The sequence below is a fragment of the Saccopteryx bilineata genome, chromosome 5 (genome assembly GCF_036850765.1).
Source record: "Saccopteryx bilineata isolate mSacBil1 chromosome 5, mSacBil1_pri_phased_curated, whole genome shotgun sequence".
Taxonomy (NCBI): Eukaryota; Metazoa; Chordata; class Mammalia; order Chiroptera; family Emballonuridae; genus Saccopteryx; species Saccopteryx bilineata.
The window spans coordinates 249380210-249400402 of NC_089494.1; positions in this window are offsets into that span (position 1 = coordinate 249380210).

The window sequence follows — 20193 nt, forward strand, 5'->3', positions numbered from 1 at the left end:
TAGCTGGCTCGATCGTGTCTCCCCTCACCTCGTGACAGAGAGGCTGCTGAGGTTGAGACGCACCCGGCTCTTGTCACACTGTCCTCCCGACACACAAGAGCCGTTCTGCGAGGAGGAGGAACGGAGAGGCTGCTGAGGTTGAGACGCACCCGGCTCTTGTCACACTGTCCTCCCGACACACAAGAACCGTTCTGCGAGGAGGAGGAACGGAGAGGCTGCTGAGGTTGAGACGCACCCGGCTCTTGTCACACTGTCCTCCCGACACACAAGAGCCGTTCAGCGAGGAGGAGGAACGGAAAACCTGAATGCACGGGCGATGATGAATTGCCCGGGGCCGCCATCAGCCTCTGGGGAGCACGCTGGAAACGGCAGGGTTGCATTTTTCTTCCCCACGGAGAGCAAGAGGCTGTGTATTTTTAGGAAAGAAATCAGCGTGGGATGCTGGAGGTTTGGCTGCCAGGAACACTCACGATGGAAATTTCTCCACCGGGGTGTAATGAAAGCGAGATGAGGGCCTGCGGGAGGGGAGTCTATCTGCATGCCACCTGAAGAAAATCTCTTTAGCTAGCTCCCTGGTTCTCCTGCGGACGCCTCGGTGCCTCGCTTGCAGCTTTAGTTGAGTTCTTTAATTAGGCAGTGACCAAGGATTCTGTTAAACTGCACCCTGGGATAGACCGCAATCATCTAGTTGTCCACACGCTGAGTAAGAGGATGCAGACATGGGAGAGTCAAGGAAATGGACAGAAAAGCAGAGCAGATGCTACAGAGGAAACTCTCGGGGGAAAGTGGAAATCACCTGGGAAGAAAATAATTGTGATGACTTCCTTTGCCTCAGCCCAGCAAGTAGACTGGCAACAACCGGGCAAATCAGCAGCATCCCAGTTATTAATGAAGAGAACCCATGGTAATGCTAGGTAGAATGATCTGGAAAGCGACTGAACTCTAAACCGAAGCACTCTGATCCTTACATTATTCCATTGCTTGTATCAGAACCTGCCTTTCTTTTTCCTAGTAGGAAACTATGCATTCCCCATCAATCCCTTTGACTATCAGGAACGTATAAGACCTGTTGTGATAGAACTGGCCAATATGCCATTTGGTACCATTTTTATGTATTTGAAATGCATAACTTAGGCAAAATAAGAATAGTTTCTATGTATATGAGAGCAAATTTTGCAGTATGCAAGCTGCAATGAATGCATTTTAAGGCTGAATATATATGTAGCTCTTTGGGGTTAAATAGAGTTAACAAATGATATGCCTCTTAATTCGATAACTTCTGTAAACCTATGAATAAAAAGTAGCTCCCGCCTACAATGGCTTTTGATCTCTGGTCTGCTTGAATATGGATACGTCCGCTTGAGTCACAGCGTTGAAGGGATGCCCACCCTGGGTTGCTGAGGAAGAGCCGTGTGAGCCCAGGCATCTTCGTGGCTTACCCCCCCCCCCCCCGTTTACAAGGAACGTGGGCACCACTGGGGCCTTTTGCATCTGCTACTTGCGAACTTAAGAGTCACAAAAAGTCATGAAGAACTTCACAGTTGCATCTTTCCCTGACCTGTAGAATCAGAATCTGACAGACTGACAAAGAACTCTAGGAAATCTTTGGGTGTCTTCTGATTCTGCGTGGTAAGGAGAAGAGATTGCATGATCTCATTGGTTGGACTGAACCATGAACAGCTGGAGGGCAGGTTTTTCAACTTGTTCTCTGCATGTCTGGGATCTAATCTGACATGAAGTAGGCATTCAGTAAAATTTGGCTGCATGTCTCTATGTCTTTAATTGAAAACCCATTTAGTTTAGTTGGACAAATAGAGGGTCAGAAACTCAAATCACATATGATCAGATACATACTACTGGGTGCCAAGTGTTTTGGCGGGCTGTGGGACTTTTTAAGAACTGCAAGAATGGAGTCCTTGCCCTCATGGGACTGACAATCCAGTGACGAGGCAAAGTCATCATCCCCTGAGGCTATAGTCACAGCCCCAGAGTCTAGGTAACATTCCGTGTCACAAAGCGATGTGTCACTCATTATGCAATGAATGAAACGGATGATAACCAAATATTTGACGACTGGTGTAAAACATGCACTGAATTTGTTTTTTTATTGCTGTGTAACAAATGGCTGCAAACGTAGTGGCTTAAAACGAAAGTGTATGAGCTCAGCGTTCTGGTGAGTCAGGGGCCCAGGCACAGCTTGGCTGGGTCCTCCGCTCAGGGTCTCACAAGTTGCAGTCAAGGCGTCGGCCAGACTGAGTTCTTATTTGGAGCCTCAACTAGGGAAAGATCTGCTTCCAAGCTCATTCAGGTAGTTGATAGAATTCATTTCCTTATGACTATAGGACTGAGGGCCTCTTTTTTGTTTTTTTTTGTTTTGTTTTTTGTTTTTGTGGCAGTAGATTTTTTTAAAAGTTTATGTTTAATTGTAGTTGCCATACAATATTATGTTAGTTTCAGATTTACAACATAGTGGTTTCAGGTTTACAACATTTATTATATACTTGACAAAGTGATCACAGTAAGTCTAGTAACCATTTGTCACTGTACGCAGTTCTCATGAAATTATTGACTATATGCTCTACGCTGTACTTTCCATCCCTCTGACCTATTTTACAACCAGAGGTTTGTCCTTCTTAGTTGGGGGCCTCCTTTTCTTGCTGGCAGTGAGTCAGGGGGCCTCTTTGATCTCCTAGAGCCTTGATGGCAAACTTTTTTTTTTTTTTTCATTTTTCTGAAGCTGGAAACAGGGAGAGACAGTCAGACAGACTCCCGCATGCGCCCGACCGGGATCCACCCGGCACGCCCACCAGGGGCGACGCTCTGCCCACCAGGGGGCGATGCTCTGCCCATCCTGGGCATCGCCATGTTGCGACCCTCCTGGGTGTCGCCATATTGCGACCAGAGCCACTCTAGCGCCTGGGGCAGAGGCCACAGAGCCATCCCCAGCGCCCGGGCCATCTTTTGCTCCAATGGAGCCTTGGCTGCGGGAGGGGAAGAGAGAGACAGAGAGGAAGGCGTGGCGGAGGGGTGGAGAAGCAAATGGGCGCTTCTGCTGTGTGCTCTGGCCGGGAATCGAACCCGGGTCCTCCGCACGCTAGGCCGACGCTCTACCGCTGAGCCAACCAGCCAGGGCCGATGGCAAACTTTTTTATAAAAACCTCCCACTTTTGCAGTGCTGGTCAGCCTGGTCCCTCCCACCCAATAGTGGGCGGTCCAGCTTTCATGGTGGGCCAATCGCAGTGCCCTTTGGTTGCTCTGTTACTGCCCACCATGAAAGCTGGAACGCCCACTAGTGGGCGGGAGGGACCAGGTTGACCAGCACTGCAAAAGTGGGCGGTTTTTCTGAAAAAGTTCGCCATCGCGGTCCTAGAGGCTACCCACATGCCGCTGCCAGGGCCTGCTCCCAAGTCTTGTCACCACACAGCTGTGGGCTTCCTCAAGGCCGTCGGAGTCATTAGGATGGCATCCCCTCGCACTTTGCCTGTTCTGTCAGTTCGGAGCACGTCACAGGTCCCCCTCTCACTCAGAAGGATGGTGTTGTAAAGAACATGATTGACTCATGGATAGGGGACGGTCACCTCAGGTGTGTCCATAACAACCAGTGACCGGGCCCAGGGCATTCCAGTGCAATATGAGCTGTAAATACAGGTGATAAATTCCTAGCAGGAAAGGTCACTTCAGGCCAAGGCAAGTACTCTTTTGACCAGGATAAAGGAGGAAAAGGGCCTGGTTCCTTTTCATTATTGTTTCCCCACTAAATCATTCTTTGTGGAGAAATGTTAAAGAAAAACCAAATTTTTTTGTTCAAACTTGCAAGTCAGAAGCTCATTAGTCCCCGTGTTTCTGTGCATTTCCTCTTAGAACTGAAATGCTTCATGTACATTGCCCAGTCCTGACCATGTACCCATCAGCCAGGCAAGTCCATTTCTTTCCCCATTTCTCAGAGAGCTAACTGAGGGCTGTCTGAGAAGAATTGGAGGCATAAGGAATGCGTCACTTTCATTGATCACTTGTTCTTGCAGTTGGCCTCTCTACCTGCCCCCCAGACAAGGCAACCCTCTACTAAGCAGGGTCTAGCTGGTACAAATGTCTTTTCCCCACAAATTGGTAGCAGGGCTGAGACCGAAGGCTTTGGATAACATTCCACCCCGTGGCCACTATTCCAGGCAATCTCCTGCTTAACTTGAACTTCTCCTGCGTTCAACCAGACAACAAACCAAAGCAACACAGGAAAAGAGGCCTTCGGTGATGGAAGTGCTACCTCGGAATCCCCAGCACTTGCTGAAATTTGTAGGTGAGCCCTGAAGAACATTCTCCTGCATACACCTCCAGGTGTCCACTCCAGGAAGTCAACTAGAAACCAAGAGAAAACAGACTCTGAGTTTTTTCACCTTGCCATAAGTACTTGTGAGGGCAGAGAGAAACCCACTTGATCTCCGTCCCCAGCTCACCCCATCCGTCATCCCCTGAAAGGACCCAGAGCTCCGATCAGCATCTCTAGTCGGGAAGGCTGAGAGATTCCACGTTGTATCGCCGGCCCGGTTAGTTCTGTCATCTCCTATGTTCTTTCCAGGGTAGCATGGGCTGAAGAGAATGTGAACATTAGGTTGGGGACTATGGGAAAATAGCAGTCTTGACACTTGTCATGGCCCCAGTCTCAACTCTGCTTAGCCCTGGTGTGATTCACTCCTCATCTCCTGCCTTTGATTGGAGAGTTGTTTCTGACCCAGAGAAAGATAGATGTCAAGGCTCTGAAGAACATTCAGGATACTCCACCTCTCACTAGCTGCTATGGACTGAATGAATGCTGGTGTCCCCCAAAATTCACCTGTGGAAGCCTAACCCCTCCTGTGATGGTATTTGGAGGTGAGGCTTTGGGGAGATGGTATTTGGAGTAGGTCATGAGGGTGGAGCCCTCAGGAATGGGATTAGTGCCCTTATAAAAAGAAGAGACACGTGATTTCTCTCTGCTCTCTGTCATGTGAGGATCTAAGGAGAAGGCAGTCATGTGCAAGCCAGGAAGGGGGCTCTCAGCAGACACCTAACCTGCCAGCACCTTGGGCCTGGACTTCCCACCTCCAGAGCTGTGAGAAATACATTTCTGTGTGTGTAACCCAACCAGTCTACGGTATTCTGTTATAGGAGCCCAAACTGACTAAGACATAAGCCCCTATTCTTTAAAGACTGCACCCCTTGAGAAACGTGAAAATGCCAAAATAGCACTATTATTGATAACGGTTATATTGGAGACTGAAATTTATTATCTGTAGGCAAGTGGGTTTCCTAACACTGAACCCCAAAATGGACAGACATACCTGGCCGCAGACTTACAGTATGGAGGAGCAGGGGACATGCTTGCTCTCCGCATGCAGACCCAGAAGAGGGAGAGGAGACTGGTTTAGCATGTCCAGTTTCTCTGTCCTAACTCACCAGTCATGCGAGGGCATCCCACGTTAGCTCAGGTGGAGAGTGAAGCATGCAGGTTGGCGCTGGGAGTATTATACCCCTGGGGTTTCCTCCACATGGAAGGAGACATCAAGAATAAGAAAGAAGCCATTCCCCCCATAATGTCAACTGGGAAAGGCAATGTCTCTTTATATTTGAGCAGACCTGGGGAGCTCAAGCTTCCTATTTCTTACTGTTTGTTTGCACGTTGTCCACAGAGACCGGAGAAAGGTATCTTCCCCACTTGGAAAAGATCTTTCTGGTATGAAACAAACCAGAAGACAAGGGAAATTTGCCGGCACTGAGAGAGGACCTGTTTTGCAGGTGACAGGAGTTGATAGAATTCAATAAAGCTCTGTTCTTTCCCATAATCCTTTTCTAGAACTTTACTTGTTATTTTATCTTTCACATTGAATATAGTGAACTGTAATGTCATTCCGGGGCCCTGAAGAGGAAACAGGTCAACTTTAAATTTCTTTCAGTCACATAGAAAATCGGGGGAATTTTCTGGCATTTTGTATTTTCAGCAAAGTGGAGTATCTGCTCTACTTACTAAAAATGACACTTTCTCCCACCGCTCCCATCTGCACTTACGTTCTGCGCGTGCTGCTGAGGAGGCTGTTTCCCCTTCTGTTTACTGCTAGTGCATTTGCATTTCGGTCACAATAAATAACCCAGCAAAAACTGTCCCATGGGTAGGTTTCAGAGGAGCTCTGTCGAAGCATGGGACTACAGACAATGACTTACAGTCATGATGACTCAGAGGAAGAAAAAAGTGGACATTGGCAAAGAAAAACAGAAAAACAAGTTAATTCGAAAGAATGCTCACCAAGCTGTTGGGAAGTTCAAGATGAAATTGACGTGGAACATCCTTAGTGAGTCAGGTCTTGGGTGTGGAAAGAGGACACAGCGGGGGAGACTCGCATTTCAGAGGCTGTCTCTGTGTTGGTCACCACTGTTTTCTTGGTACCCAGTAAGTCACCTAGCCCGAAAAGGTTTCCCAACTAATATTCTTCAAAAGGATATGACTGAATGAATGGTCAGCATTTGTTGAGTGTTGGATGCTAAGTAGAGGGTGTTACATGTCTTACCTCACATTTTCTCACAGCTGTGCTACAAAGCAGGCACTTTCATATTTCCCTTTCACAGATGAGAAGATGAAGGCACAAAGAGGTTGAGGGAGCTCCTGGGTCATACAGCTAACGCCCAGTGAAGCCAGGTAACCATGGTCCAGAGCAGGTAGGTACCTTGCTCAGGTTTGTAGAGGAAGACCTGGGATATGAACACACCTAGTTCACCTTGAGATTGGGGTCAGAAGTGGAGGATGCATTTCAGATAAACAGCAAACATTTTAAAGCATTGAGGATGTCTCAAATATTGCATTGGATATAATTATGTGAAAAATTATTCCTTGTTTTTCTAAAATTCAAATATCACCTGTATTTTTATTTGCTAAATCTGGCAACCCTAATCCAGAACACATACTATACATGTGAAGAAAAGAGGCCCCTTGAGGGTTAAGCAAGTTGCTCAGTAGAGTAGAAAGTGAGTCGCTCAGGACAGGAGTTCAAACCAGACCGTCTGACTCTCAAGTTGGGACCAAATAATGCTTTTGACAGCCCAGGCTAAGAAATGAAGTCAAGTCGTAAATTAACTCACACACCATGAAAAAATGAAGCTTTCTGTATTTATCCTCTGAGTAACCTAATATTTTTTTATGAACTCTACCCCACTGGGTAATGAGTAAATGAAATGTAGGCCAATCCAGTAAACTCAGTCTAATTAAACAATTTAAATAGTCTCCTTAGATCATTCAGGCTGTGGTGAGGTAAACACAATTTTTCAGATTTCCGCCCTCTGGGTTTCTCCTTCAGGAGAACTTTCAGCATCCTGTGGCGAAGGGCGTGGGGTAGGGAAGGATAGAATTTTCTAGATACTCCCTGGCCTCACCCTGCCCTCGTTTGGTACCTGGTCTTGGGAACACTAAAATTTGGCTAATCCCATGTCATCTCCGAGTGACCTCAGGCAGGATTTCTTGTGTGCACAACTGTGATTGAATAGTAACCACCTCCCCAGGTGAATTCAGAGTTTACCTGAGTTAATAAATGGAAAGCGCTGGAGCATGCCTCCATTCAGCGTGCGTTCAGTACACACCTGATGTCGTTGGCCACGCCCGTCACTGAATCTTGGCCATGTGCCCTAGTCTTGGGCATTTACCGACAGTGGCCTTTTTGTCCCCCTTGCCGGCCACTCTCCTGGCCCCCTCAGCACCTGTGGTCTCCTCACCAGGGCACATGAATGTGGAGCTTCCCTGGGGCCAGGGTGCTGGCTGTTAGAGTGGATGTCCCTCACCTGGAGCCATGTAGCAAGAGGCCACTTGGTGGGCTCCTCCCCAACCCTGGCAGCCTCTGCTTGGATGCGTGGGGACGTGTCACTGGCTCAGCAGACTTCTTGGCCCTCCCCTTGACCTCTGCGGCATGCCGCCCCCAAACCCCCATCCAGGACCTGGTCCCTGCGTCTCTCCTCTCCTCCCCACAGTCCCCAGAGTGGAAGGAATGGATTCCAGTTTCCCCTGCCTCACAGCCTGGCTTCTTTCTCCTCTGTCTTACGGTAAAACTATGATCCAGTCGACCAGTGAAACTGGAGGAATACAGAAAATTCTTTTTTTGACAGCGCCTGGCTGTCAAGACTATTGTCTTGCTAAGGAGCCCAGGAAGGCAGCTCCGAGAGGAAGCTGAGCTGACTAGCGGCCCCTTTCTTCTGGCTGGAACCCGCCCTGCCTTCCCTGGGGTAACTGGAGCCGCGGCCGTCCCCCAGGAGAAGCGCTCTGGCACGTCCACTAGGTGGGGCTGTTGTAGAAGGGAACCGAGCCTCAGAGGCCTGACCGGCCCGTGGTCCTTCCTGGCTGGGGGTGCTCCAAGGGCAGCCCGGGTTCTGCAGCCCGGGTTCTGCAGCCCAGGGCGGGGCTCTGGACTCGGGCTCTCCCGCCATGTCCCCGGGAGCAGTGCAGGTCCAGGCTCAGGGCCTCTCAGGGCAGGTACACCCCTGGGAACTGGCTGAATGGACCTGATTTAGGGGCCATCTCCAAAGGCACCTCCAGGTGGCTGACGGTACTCACACTTTCCCAGGCTGGGGCCACTGGACCAGCCACCAGGAGCAGCAAGGTGGGGTGAAGTGGTGTCTGTAAGAAGAAATCAGTGTTTCTATCTAGTGCAAGAGGAAATGCCTGACTGCGGAGTCATCAAAACCGGAGACCATGTTTGGAAAAGTCTGTTTAGTAACAGGGGCTGGTGTCATGGAGGGTGGGGGCTCTTCAAAGGGACAGACAGACGTCCTGCGGGGGTGCTCACACAGGCCGCAGCAGAAGACCCGGCGGCAAACATGCATTGTATTCAATAAATGAACATGGTGTCAACGCAGAAAGCAAGCTCCGGTTCTGAATTGAAGCCACAAATGAAAATTCAGTTACGTAGGTGCCACAGGCTGCATTTTCCAAATTTGGCCACAGCAATACCTCCCATCCCAACGTTGGAGTCTGGGCGGGCTCATGGCTCACTTGTACCCCCAAAAAATGCAGCAGAAGCAGTGCTGTGACTTCCGAGGCTGAGTCATCAAAGATGGGTTAGGTTTGCACGGTGCATAACAAATGACCACACACGTCATGGCCTACCACGGCATTTATTGTCATCTCACACATTCTATGGGCCATATGTTCAGGTATGGCTTAGCTGGGTCTCCCAAGGAGGAAATCGAGGCATTGACCAGGCCGAGTTCTTGGCAGGAGGCTCAAACAAGGAAGGATGTCCTTCTAAGCTTGCTCAGGGTTTTGGCAGAATTCATTTCTTGTGACTGTGGACTTCATGGAGGCTGACTTCTTCAAGACAAGTGCATTGGCTTGCTAGAGCAGCCATAGCCAAACACCACCGATCAGGTGGCTTCAACAACAGGACTTTATTTTCATAGGTCCCAATATCGGAAGTCGGAGATCACAGTGTCCATGGGTTAGTTTCTTCTGAGGTTCGGCTTGCAGATGACGGCCTCCTTGCTGTTCTTGTCTTCACATGGTCCTTGCTCTGTGTACATGCTTCCCTGGTGTCTGTCTGTGTGTCCTTGTTTACTGTTCTTTTAAGGTCACCTGTTGGGTTAGCTTAGGGAGCACTCTAATGGTCTCATTTTAACTTAATCATCTCTTGAAAGGTGCTATCTCCAAAGTCACATTCTAAGGTACCAGGGGTTGGGGCTTCAACATGTGAATTTAGAGGGTATACAGTTCAGCCCATAATAGCAAGCAGTGGACAGAAGGGGTCTCTGCTTTTTGGAGCCTCTCACTTCAGGAAAAGTCTAGACCTTCTTTCAGAGGGTTCCCATGATTAGCTCGGGCCCATTGAGGATCATGAACCCAAAGCTAAATGATTGAGAACATGAATTGCATCTGAAAATCTTCACACTTTTGTCATTTCCATAACATACTCATGGGAGTGACAGCTCGTTGCCTTGTCATAGTCTCTTGGTTAGAATTAGGTCACACATCCTGCAAACCTCAAGGGGGAGGGGATTTGTAAGGTATAGACTTTAGGGGACAAGAATCATGGGGCCTCTCTAGGGAATACCTACCATAAAAGATGTTAGACCTGGCTGGTTGGCTCAGTGGTAGAGCGTCGGCCTGGCATGGGTTCGATTCCCGGCCAGGGCACACAGGAGAAGCTCCCATCTGCTTCTCCACTCCTCCCCCTCTCCTTCCTCTCTGTCTCTCTCTTCCCCTGCCCCAGCAAGGCTCCATTGGAGCAAAGTTGGCCCGGGCGCTGGGGATGGTTCCTTGGCCTCTGCCCCAGGCACTGGAGTGGCTCTGGTCGCAACAGAGCGACGCCCCGGAGGGGCAGAGCATCGCCCCCTGGTGGGTAGAGCATTGCCCCCTGGTGGGCGTGCCGGGTGGATCCCGGTCGGGCGCATGCGGGAGTCTGTCTGACTGTCTATCCCCGTTTCCAGCTTCGGGGGGGGGGGGGGAAGATGTTAAAACCTCTGTCTCGTTTGTTGGGACAGTCCCCTGGAGCCATGATATAAGTGGTCTGATTGTGCAAAGGGCCCCCATGCCATGAGGAGAGCCCCCTGGAGAAGCCCTGAGCCTACATGGGGGGAGAGAGAGAGAGACGTCCCATACCCCCAGGTGTCCCACATCCCCTCTTCTTGCAGCCCCGGCCCCCGTCTCACTGCACTGCCAGAGAGACCCCAAGCCAAAACCACCTGGCCTCGCACTTTCCAAATTCCTGGCCAACAGAAACAATGTGAGATGAGATCATCATTGTTGGAAGCCGTTGCATGTTGGGGCCATTCTTTATGCTGCAGCAGTAACTGGAAGAGCAGGCATTGCAAACGGGAGAGAGTTCGTGGGTAACTCCCCGAGAGGAACGCCAGAAAGGATGTATTTCTTCAGCACCCCTCCCTGGCTTCCTACCCCCGTGTTCCCTCGCCCCTAACCTCCTTGGCTTTTCTCTGTTACTCTTACTGTCTGGTGCACTTGACATTCAGCTGTTTGCCTGTTGCTCGTTCCGCCCCTCCTCCACCCCGACCTCCCCGAGTGTCCGTTCCATAATGGCCAGGCTTTGTCTCCGCTGTCGGGATCTGGACACTGTGGGTCCTCCATATGATTGTTGTTACTTTCACTGTCAATGGCTGCTCTAACTGCTGGCGGGAGACCAGAATAAACAAAACAAAACAAAAAAACGAGTGTTCAGAAGCAGTCGGAGGAGCAGAAAGCCACACAGAAATAGAGCAGAACGAGACCTTCGCGAGCATCCCGTTCAATGCCACATTTTATCCTTGAGGAAACGGGGCCCCAGAGCTAACGACTCACAGGACACGGGAGGTTAATGGCGGAGCTGACGGCTAGAGCCAGGTCCCCTGACCCTCTGAGGGTTCTGAATGCTCGGCCACGTCCGCACAAAGGTGCCCATATTGACTCTGCTCCCGTGGTCTTCTAGAGGAGTTTTGTCTGAACTTGTACACGTTGAAAGACGTTTTATTTTTTTATAGACTGCTTCCGATCCTTTCACCATTAAAATACAGTTAGGGCATTCTATTGATTTAAAGTGTGTGTGTGTGTGTGTGTGTGTGTGTGTGTTATTATGAATGAATTTCATTTCAGGAGAATCATGGGGATTGTCTTGGCTTGGGTCCACCAGCAACTGAGATAAAGGCTTTGTTGTGAGGGGTTACGCTTGGGGAGTGTGATCCATGGAGCAGGCGTGAGCGTCAGGGGGGAGAGGCCAGCTGGCTGGCAGTATGGAGGCGGCCACCCAATTTTACTAGGACTAAGTGGCTGTGTGAACGGGCCTTCAAAACTCCCTGCAGAGGGGAGGAAGGGGAAGCATTGGCCACAGGTGACCGTGCAGACTTTTACTGTTGCCCACTTGTGGGTTGGGCAGCCTCGGGGGTGCCCCATAGGATGATATCAAGATGTGTGTTCCCCCATGTCAGAACAGAGGTATGTGTCCCTCACACTCTGTCCAGTTGCCCCTATGTAGAGTGTGACAGGGTCTGCCTGGAGTGAGCCCCCGCAGAAGCAGCTAGAATGAGAGCTGAGACCCAGAGGACGTTAAGGAGCAGTCCGGGAGGGTCTGTCGGACCCCAAGTCCTCAGTGTTCTTTCTAGTGCAGACAGGGGCCTGCAGTTCAGAAGGGGGAGGCGGCTCCAAGCTTCTGCTCCGAGCCTGTGGCATTTCTGGCTCAGCACATGGCCTAGATTTCGCATTGTAGAGTGGTCTAGCTCTGGGGTTCTCCATCTGCGGCATCAAAGTCACAGGAGAAGCTCTGTGTGCTTTTCCATTTGGAAAGAACTGAACCAAAAATCTCACCTCTGGGAACGCTTGGTCGCCTAATGTTTCCCGTTTCCAGGACGCGGCAGCGGGCGTCAGATCTGTCCTCACACGGGCCCTGAACGTATGGAGGTGAGCGCGGGGGCTGGGAGCCCAGCCTGTCAGGGGAGGTGCTGCAGGAGAATGAGCAGTGATCATGGGCTGGGAACATACTAGTCCCGGCACCAGGCTAAGCATGTAAGAGCCGTGTCCTCCTTTAATTCTCCCTGCAAACCCTTCAGGTACATAGTAGTCCCATTTGACGAGGGAAAAGACCTGGCTCAAAACCCCTCCACAATGTCCCACTGTCCATACCAGCACCGACTAATAGAAATGTAACACACAACACACAAGAAATGTAACACAAATGCAAGCGACAGGTGGACTTCACCATTTCCTAGTAGCCATATTTTTTTACTGTACCGAGAAGTGGTTTAAATTAATTTAAATATCTTATTTAACACAATATATCCAAGGTGTTACCATTGTATCAAGTGATCAACTAAACAAATATTCACGAGATACTTATCTTTCTTTTCACGCCAAGTCTCTAGAACCCTGTGTGCATTATTTTATTCCTCCGGCGCATCTCTGTCAGGACTGGCTTCATTTCCAGCGCTCCCAAGCCCCGGGCGGTCAGTACCTTCCATCCGGACAGCACAGGGCTACACTTCCGGAAATGGGCTCTCAGCGGGGTATCCTAACACGTGCAGGGGAGTCGGGCTGCCCTGCGAAGGAGGGTGTGCAGCCGTGCTCAGTGGGCAGAGAGGCTGGGGGCTCTGCCAGACCCTTGTCAACCATGTAATGACCAGGACTGTCCCAAAGAGGCTGAAGAATTGTCCTGCCCAAATGCCAAATAGTGCTCCTATTGAGAGTCACGCCTTTGGCACATGTAAGGTGCTCAGAGCAGTGCCTGGCTCACAGTAAGCACTCAATGCAAGTGTATCATTATTATTCCTGTTAGGCGGTCAAATCCAGACTTCATCTTCTTGCATGTGAGACCCTCTATAATCTGATCCCTCTTACCAAGAAACTGTACACACGATACCCCTGATAACATATATCAGTAGTTTTTATAGCTACTATTCTACTATATCTATCTATCATCTCTTTATCTCTAACTATATATATATACTGAGCAAAACTATATATATATATAGTAGTTATATACTGTATATAGCTGTGTGTGTGTATATGTATATGTGTCTGGGCTCTTTATATTTCATTTGATTGATGCTCACATCTGCTGTTAGAATAGGAGATACGTATTACTAGTCCCATTGATCAGATGAGAAAACTAAGGCCAGAGAAGTTGAACTGTTTGCATAAGTTCACACAGCCAGTGAGGGCAGAGCCATGATTTCATCCCTCTTTGTTAGAGAGTATCCATAAGTCTCGGAGCCAAAATGATAGATACCAAGGCTGCAGGCCTCATGGCGGAAGCCAGCCCGCCTTCCATTCCCAAGGAGCTGCCACGCCCCTGCTTGGGCGGCAAACCAGAAGAACAATTCTCCCCACCCCGGGGCCTCAGGCTCACCACACAGTTTCCCTCCTGTCCTAGAAACAGGCTTGGAGCAGATGACAAAGAGAAACATACCGTGCAATCGCAGCCTCAACAATGACAACTGATGAGGCACAATAGCAGGATCTGGCCTGCAATCAGCCTCGAGCTGCACTCAGCTATTTAGGCGTCCATTCTGCCGGCTCTGCGAGGCTGCGGGGAGAGGCACACACCCCTCAACTCCAGCTCCTCGCTCATCATCGCGGACACCGTGCGCCAGAAGGACCCCTCACAAATGACAGCCCCAGCAATCCGGAGCGCCAGCTAGAGCAGTCTTTTCTCCCCTAGGAGAAAAATCCGTTTTAAGCTTAATTATAGTCTGTCATTACCCGCAATCTTGTAATGATCCAAAGTCCCGGGCAAAATGATAATAATAATAAAAAGGAGAAAGAGAGAGAGAGAAGGAGAGAGAATCAATTCAAAGATGAGTTGAAAAGACTCAGACTCGTCCTGGGAAGGGAGGTAATGGTGGCATTTCTTCAGAAACAATTGTGAAACGAGGATCAGAGCTTCAGAATGGCAAATAGTTGTTCTGTCTCGATTGTCAATTTACCAGACACAAAGGCTCAGTGTTATCTTCACCCGCTTTCTGAATCTTTAATCTTGTTGCTCCAGAATTCACTCTGTAAAATATAGGAGTGGCTCCCAGGATAAACCAAAGCCCCAAATCAAATGGCATTAAATCGGACAATACTTCTTACTTAGATCCTGAGAGGAGGCACTGAATGGACGAGAAGTGCTCAGTGATGGTTCTTGGCATGGTAGCAAGAAGATGCTGAGGGTTATCAGAAGGCTCCTATTAAATCAAGTTTTCTTTGTCACTTTCCATGGACTGGACTGGACTGGACTGGGCTGGAATGTCCTTTCAGGTACAGCCAACCATTGGGCGCTCCCTCTTGTGGCCATATCAGGAATGGAACTGGATCAATTCCCACCTCCCCACTCACCCTGAAGAGCCAAGACCAGTTGATCCCAGCTGGTGGGTCTGGGGTTGGATAGTAGGGAGGCAGGCTTTTGGGGAGTCTCAGATGTCACACCAGATCTTCCTGGAGCCTGAATGTCCTCCTGAATCTGTGAAACGTTGTGAAATAATGTGAAGGGAAGGAGAAATTTCTTCTTTTCTTTTCTTTAAATTCTCCCTTGGGTATTTTTCATGTTATTTGTGAAAATAATTATTTCATATTTTAAATAAAATACATGTACTTATATTGCATGGAGCATGGTATTTTCCATTTATTACTCTATGAGAATTCTTAGAGCATCAGAGAAATCCTTTATGAATTTTATTTTATTTATTGATTTGAGAGAGAGAGAAAGGGAGAGAGACCGAGCATCAACCTGTTTCTATATGTGCCCTGACCAGGAATCAAACTGACAACCTCTGTGCTTCAGGACGATGCCAACCCAACTATTCAGCCAGGGCAAAGAAACATTTTAAACTTTGTATTTCCGTAGAAAGATTCTTCATGGTGATTCTGGAATAAACATCAATGCATTAGACAAGGAGTCTGGTTTGGAACATGGAGCTGACTGTATTCAGAGAATGCTGAGGGAGGTCCCCAGTGAAGTCCCCTTCACTGAAATGGCTGTTGGGTCACAAGGAGAACTTGGCCAGCATTTCATGCAGCTTCTCATTTTCTCACCATTGATCTCTCGCTTCAAGAAGGAAATGATGGCTTGACTTACCCATCAGCCCTGTTTCCTGACTTTGAAACCACAGGGAGGCGTCTTAGTTGTTATGGGAACAAAGTTAGGAAAGAAGTGGATTAGGAATCATTATGTTGCAAGTACAGTAAAAGGACTCTCAACTCGCATCAGCTTGAATAGCACACGGAATGGATGGGATCAGATAAATGAGAAGTCTGTGCAGGCTGCAGTTAAGGCTTGACCCGGCAGATCAGAACCACCACAGAGGAATCCATTTCTCCTCATCTCTCCTCTTTGTCTTCTAAGGGGTAGCAGGCACGCTCTCGGTGCTTTTCCCATCTTCCCTCAGCCTTTCCAATTGTAGACACTTTCTGTAGACTTTAAAGATTCCTTGCATCTTTCTTAACGAGGGAATTTTCTGTCTCTGGGAATATAGTCAACAAGCTGGAAATATCAGAGACTTAATATCTCCAAAATGACCACCAATGAAGTTAGTGAATAAATACTTTAGCCTGCTGACTCCTAGTGGGACAATTACGGTGTGCGCTTCACTCCGCGTCTCAAAGTTCCCCAAAGAACTGAGCCCTCGCTGCCCGCAGCGGTCTGTCAGTCCATCCTTTATTCATTTCCATCCTTTCCCTGTGTCATGTCCCTACCATCTCCCCGTGCTTTGGAGGGTGCCCTGCCCTCCAAATCGTTCAAAACCAAATCCTTGTCTCGGGATCTTTTTGAGGTAACCAGGCTAAGAACAAAACACGCTGCTTCCAGAAAGGGGCACATGGACATTGGACAGCAGACCACAGATGTCACCTTATCAAGAATCCCTGAAGACATACCCCATTCATAGAAGCCAGAAGAGCCCTCTTCTGGATGTGGTCCTTTGAGGGAAGGAAACCAGTGAGGATGGATAGACCAGAATCTGCCTCCAGATGGCCGGCGTTCTCACTGTGACTAGCACATGGGATGTAAGCCTGTTGCATTCTGTAGAGGACAGTGGTGATGAATGATGGGAAGCTGGAAGGGAAAAGGGAAGACAGTCCCTTTTATTCACAGGGAATTAGGGACAACAACCCATCAACCAAAGCAGACTGGTTTCAAACATTGTCCTACCCCATCACCATTGTCTGACCCGAGGTGGGCTTGATGCGCTGACCTCCCACACCAACACACCACCCTGAAATTGAGGCTAGTGGCTATTCCCCATACATATAACATGAGCTCCAAACGCAAGTCACGCATGCCATTTAAAGTTTGTTTTTATTCACATCAAATAAGGGGAAAGAAACAGGTGAAAGTAATTTTAGTAATATATTTTACTTAACCCAATTATCAGAAATACCGTCCTTCAATGGATAATCAATATAAAAAGTACTAACATGGTATTTACATTATTTTTTAAAAAATACTAAAAGCCTTGAAAGCCAGTGCAATTTAGATACTGCAATGTAGATTAACCCTACTTTAAGTGTTTGATAGCTGCATGCGGCTAATGGCTACTAGGTTGGGCAGCACAGGTTTGGAGCACAATTTGTTGCTATGGAAGTTTCAGAATGCTTTCATACGCTTATTGTCACTTAGTCAACATTTCTCAGAGGCAGACTTCTGGGATCCTCATCCTCATATTGATACTACCTCAAGGGGTGTCTTCTCAGGGGAGGGGGAGCTGTTTTACACGCCTGGGGGTAGCAGGGCTGGGCCTGAGCTAGATTGCAGTCCTGTGTGCCTGCAATCCACCACCCATGTGCATTTCATCTGGGTTCATATCATCTTTTTTTAAAAATCTCCTTCAATATCTAGTAGCTGCTGGATGAGACGGCAGCTCCGGGCATTGCTGCCCGAGAAGGCAGTGAGGGTGTCTTGGTAGAATTCAAGGAGATTTCAGCGTCTGGGTTGAGTGGATTGGGGGTACACCCATGTGGAAGTGGGGGAGTGGGGGCCATGGCGTCCCAGGTCTCTTCCAGGCCGGTGAGTCTCAAGCCACAGATGGCTGATTGGTGGGGACAGGAGCTGGCACCTGTGGGTCACCTTTGGGAGCAAACTGTCACAAGTAGCTGTGCCTGAGGCTGACCTAGTTTGACAGTGGGCTGCACACAGGCTCTCTCCTTTTCAGGATTTGTTCCAGGCGTTTGTTTGCTTTTTGTGTTTTGTTTTCACAAACCACTCTATCGGCCTCTAAAAATACGCCTCCAAAGCAGATGCGCAGCTGACCGTGACTCCCGCAACAGCCCCCGGTTCCAGGTTCCAGCACGGAAGCACGGGGCCTCCCCGCGGGCCTCGGCTCCGGACCACAGGGGAGGGGGCGTGGCCTTCCTACTGAAGAAAGGCAGCCCGGGTCCCTCCCATCACCCCCAGATGAATTCCTTCCTAAGACATGTGCCAGTTGAGGAGGGCCTCTCGGGCTGTCTGCTGACTGTGAGCGGTGTGCACGGACTCTTCAGCTGCGACAGAGGAAACTAGATTCACACTGAGTTAACCTCTCTCTCTCTCTCTCTCTCACACACACACACGCGTGTTGTCTCAATGAGCAGACATTCAAGGGACAGTTTCAGGCACAGCTGGATCCAGGCGCTCAGTGGGTCCCCAGAACCCGGCCTTTTCCTGGACTTCTTCTGGTTCTCTTGCCTCTGTGTTGGCTTCCCTCTCCAGCCGGTTTTCTCTTCCCCATGTCAACATGGCTGCCGGCAGCCTCAGGCTTACATACGCATCCCTCCAAGTCCCACCCAGAGAGCGTTTCCTTTCTCCAATCACGTTTAAACAGTTTTCCCGGGGTCTAACTGACGTACAGTAAGCTATATGCACTCAGAGTGTCCGATTCGATAAGCTCTGACACGTGTATGCGCCCATGAAGCCATCACCACAATCGAGATAGCGAGTGCCTCTGACTCAGCTGTGTCCTTTGTAATTCCCGCTTCTCACTCCTCCTTTCTAGCCCCCCCCCCCAAGGAACTACTGGTCTGCTTTCGGTCTCTTTATATTACTTTGCATATTACAGAGGTTTAGGCACACGGGCTCATGCAGTATGTATGAGGTGGGGGTGGTCCTGGGTTGCTCTGACTTTAATTAGCTCTTGCCATGACTTCCTGTTGAGGCAGCTGACCTCAGTCTTCTCATCATCCTTAATCTCTGGGTGATACATATTAAACAGTCTCCTTGTTGGCTGCTCCTTGGTCTTGCCCCTAGAAACACTGTGTTCTGTGAACCGGAGGGCAGGGCGGTGGTGAGGGCCTGGGGGGGGTGGGGGGGTGTGAGTGTGGGGTGTGGACTGGGAAGAGCCGAGGTAACGGATCACTACAATAATTTACGTGAATAGCCTGAAATGGCCTGGATCCGGCCTGGTCCTCACAGACCGACAGTTAGTAAATTCACAAATCCAGTCAGGAGGAGGGAGTCAGAGGCCATCAGCAGCCTTTAAACCAAACAGGACAGCTTTAGAAGTCACTTTGAATGTCTTTACATATGTTAATAGAGGGTCACCAAGGGGGTGAGTGGGGCCCATCAGGCCTGGGGCAAGTTCACAAAAGTCCTTGTTACGGGGTCAGGTTGGGTTAACTAGGTTTTCTGTCATCTCACAAGAAGCACTCCGGCTTCTCCCTCGGCAAAGGGAGGAATGACTCAGCACTGATCCAACTAATTGGGTAGAAGGTACAGGACAACTTTGAGGTTTATGTTTTTGCCTCTCAATAGTCTGACAATTGTGCCCCAATTTTTTTCAGAAGCACCTCGAGAGTCTGGAGACATTCATTATGTTTCCTGTCACCTTCTTGGGTGAAGATGAAAGCAAAGATTGTTTTTCTTCTATTTTTAAAATAAGCGCATTGGGGTGACATTGGTTAATAGCATTATATAAGTTCCAGGTGCACAACTCTATAACACAGTATCGTGCGCCATCACCCGCGGACTGCGCTCCCTCCATCACCGTACAGTTGACCCCCTTTTACTCTCTTCATCCTCCCCCTAACCCTGTCGCCCTCTATTTTGGGAGGGCGTGATGTCGTGTAACTGAAATTCCTAGAATTTCATCTTTGTTTCTTCAAATGAAGGAGTTCAAATGTGATCCAGGTATGACACCACCCTTTTTCCTTTCCACCAGGGAAATCTGACTTGACTGTCCCTCGTGCCTGGATGGTGTTATCTTGCCCCTGCAGAGCCATGGGCCTTGCGGGGCTGGCAGTGGCCTGGGCCGGCCCCGCCGCGTGTACAGGGAACGGGTGAGGAGGCTGACCCCCTTGGTCCCCAGCGGCAGTCCTTCCTCCCGGCCTGGTGTCACCCACTTGCCAGGCCTCTGCAGACCACTAGACAGCAGGCCAGAGTGGGGAGGAAGGGCAAGCTCTGTCACTGGGGAAGTGAGCCCTTAGCTGGAGGGTCACGTGGCTCTCACGGAGCGTGGCAGAAGTATCCAGTGACGTCACGATTGTCGCCTAACCAGAATTCTCAGAGCCAACCTTCTTCTGAAGAGTCATTACAACAGGACACATACTCTATGATTCCATTAATTTGAGGTGTCTCAAGTAGTCAAATTCATAGAAACAAAGGGCAGAATGGTGGTTGCCAGGGAAATGGGGAGCTATTGTTTTGGGATATGCAGTTTCAGTTACAAGATGAAAAAGTTCTGGAGAGGCTGGGGTCGGGCTGGGGAGGTGAACGGGCAGAGCAAGAGGACTTTTAGGGCAGTGAAAAGACTGTGTTTGAC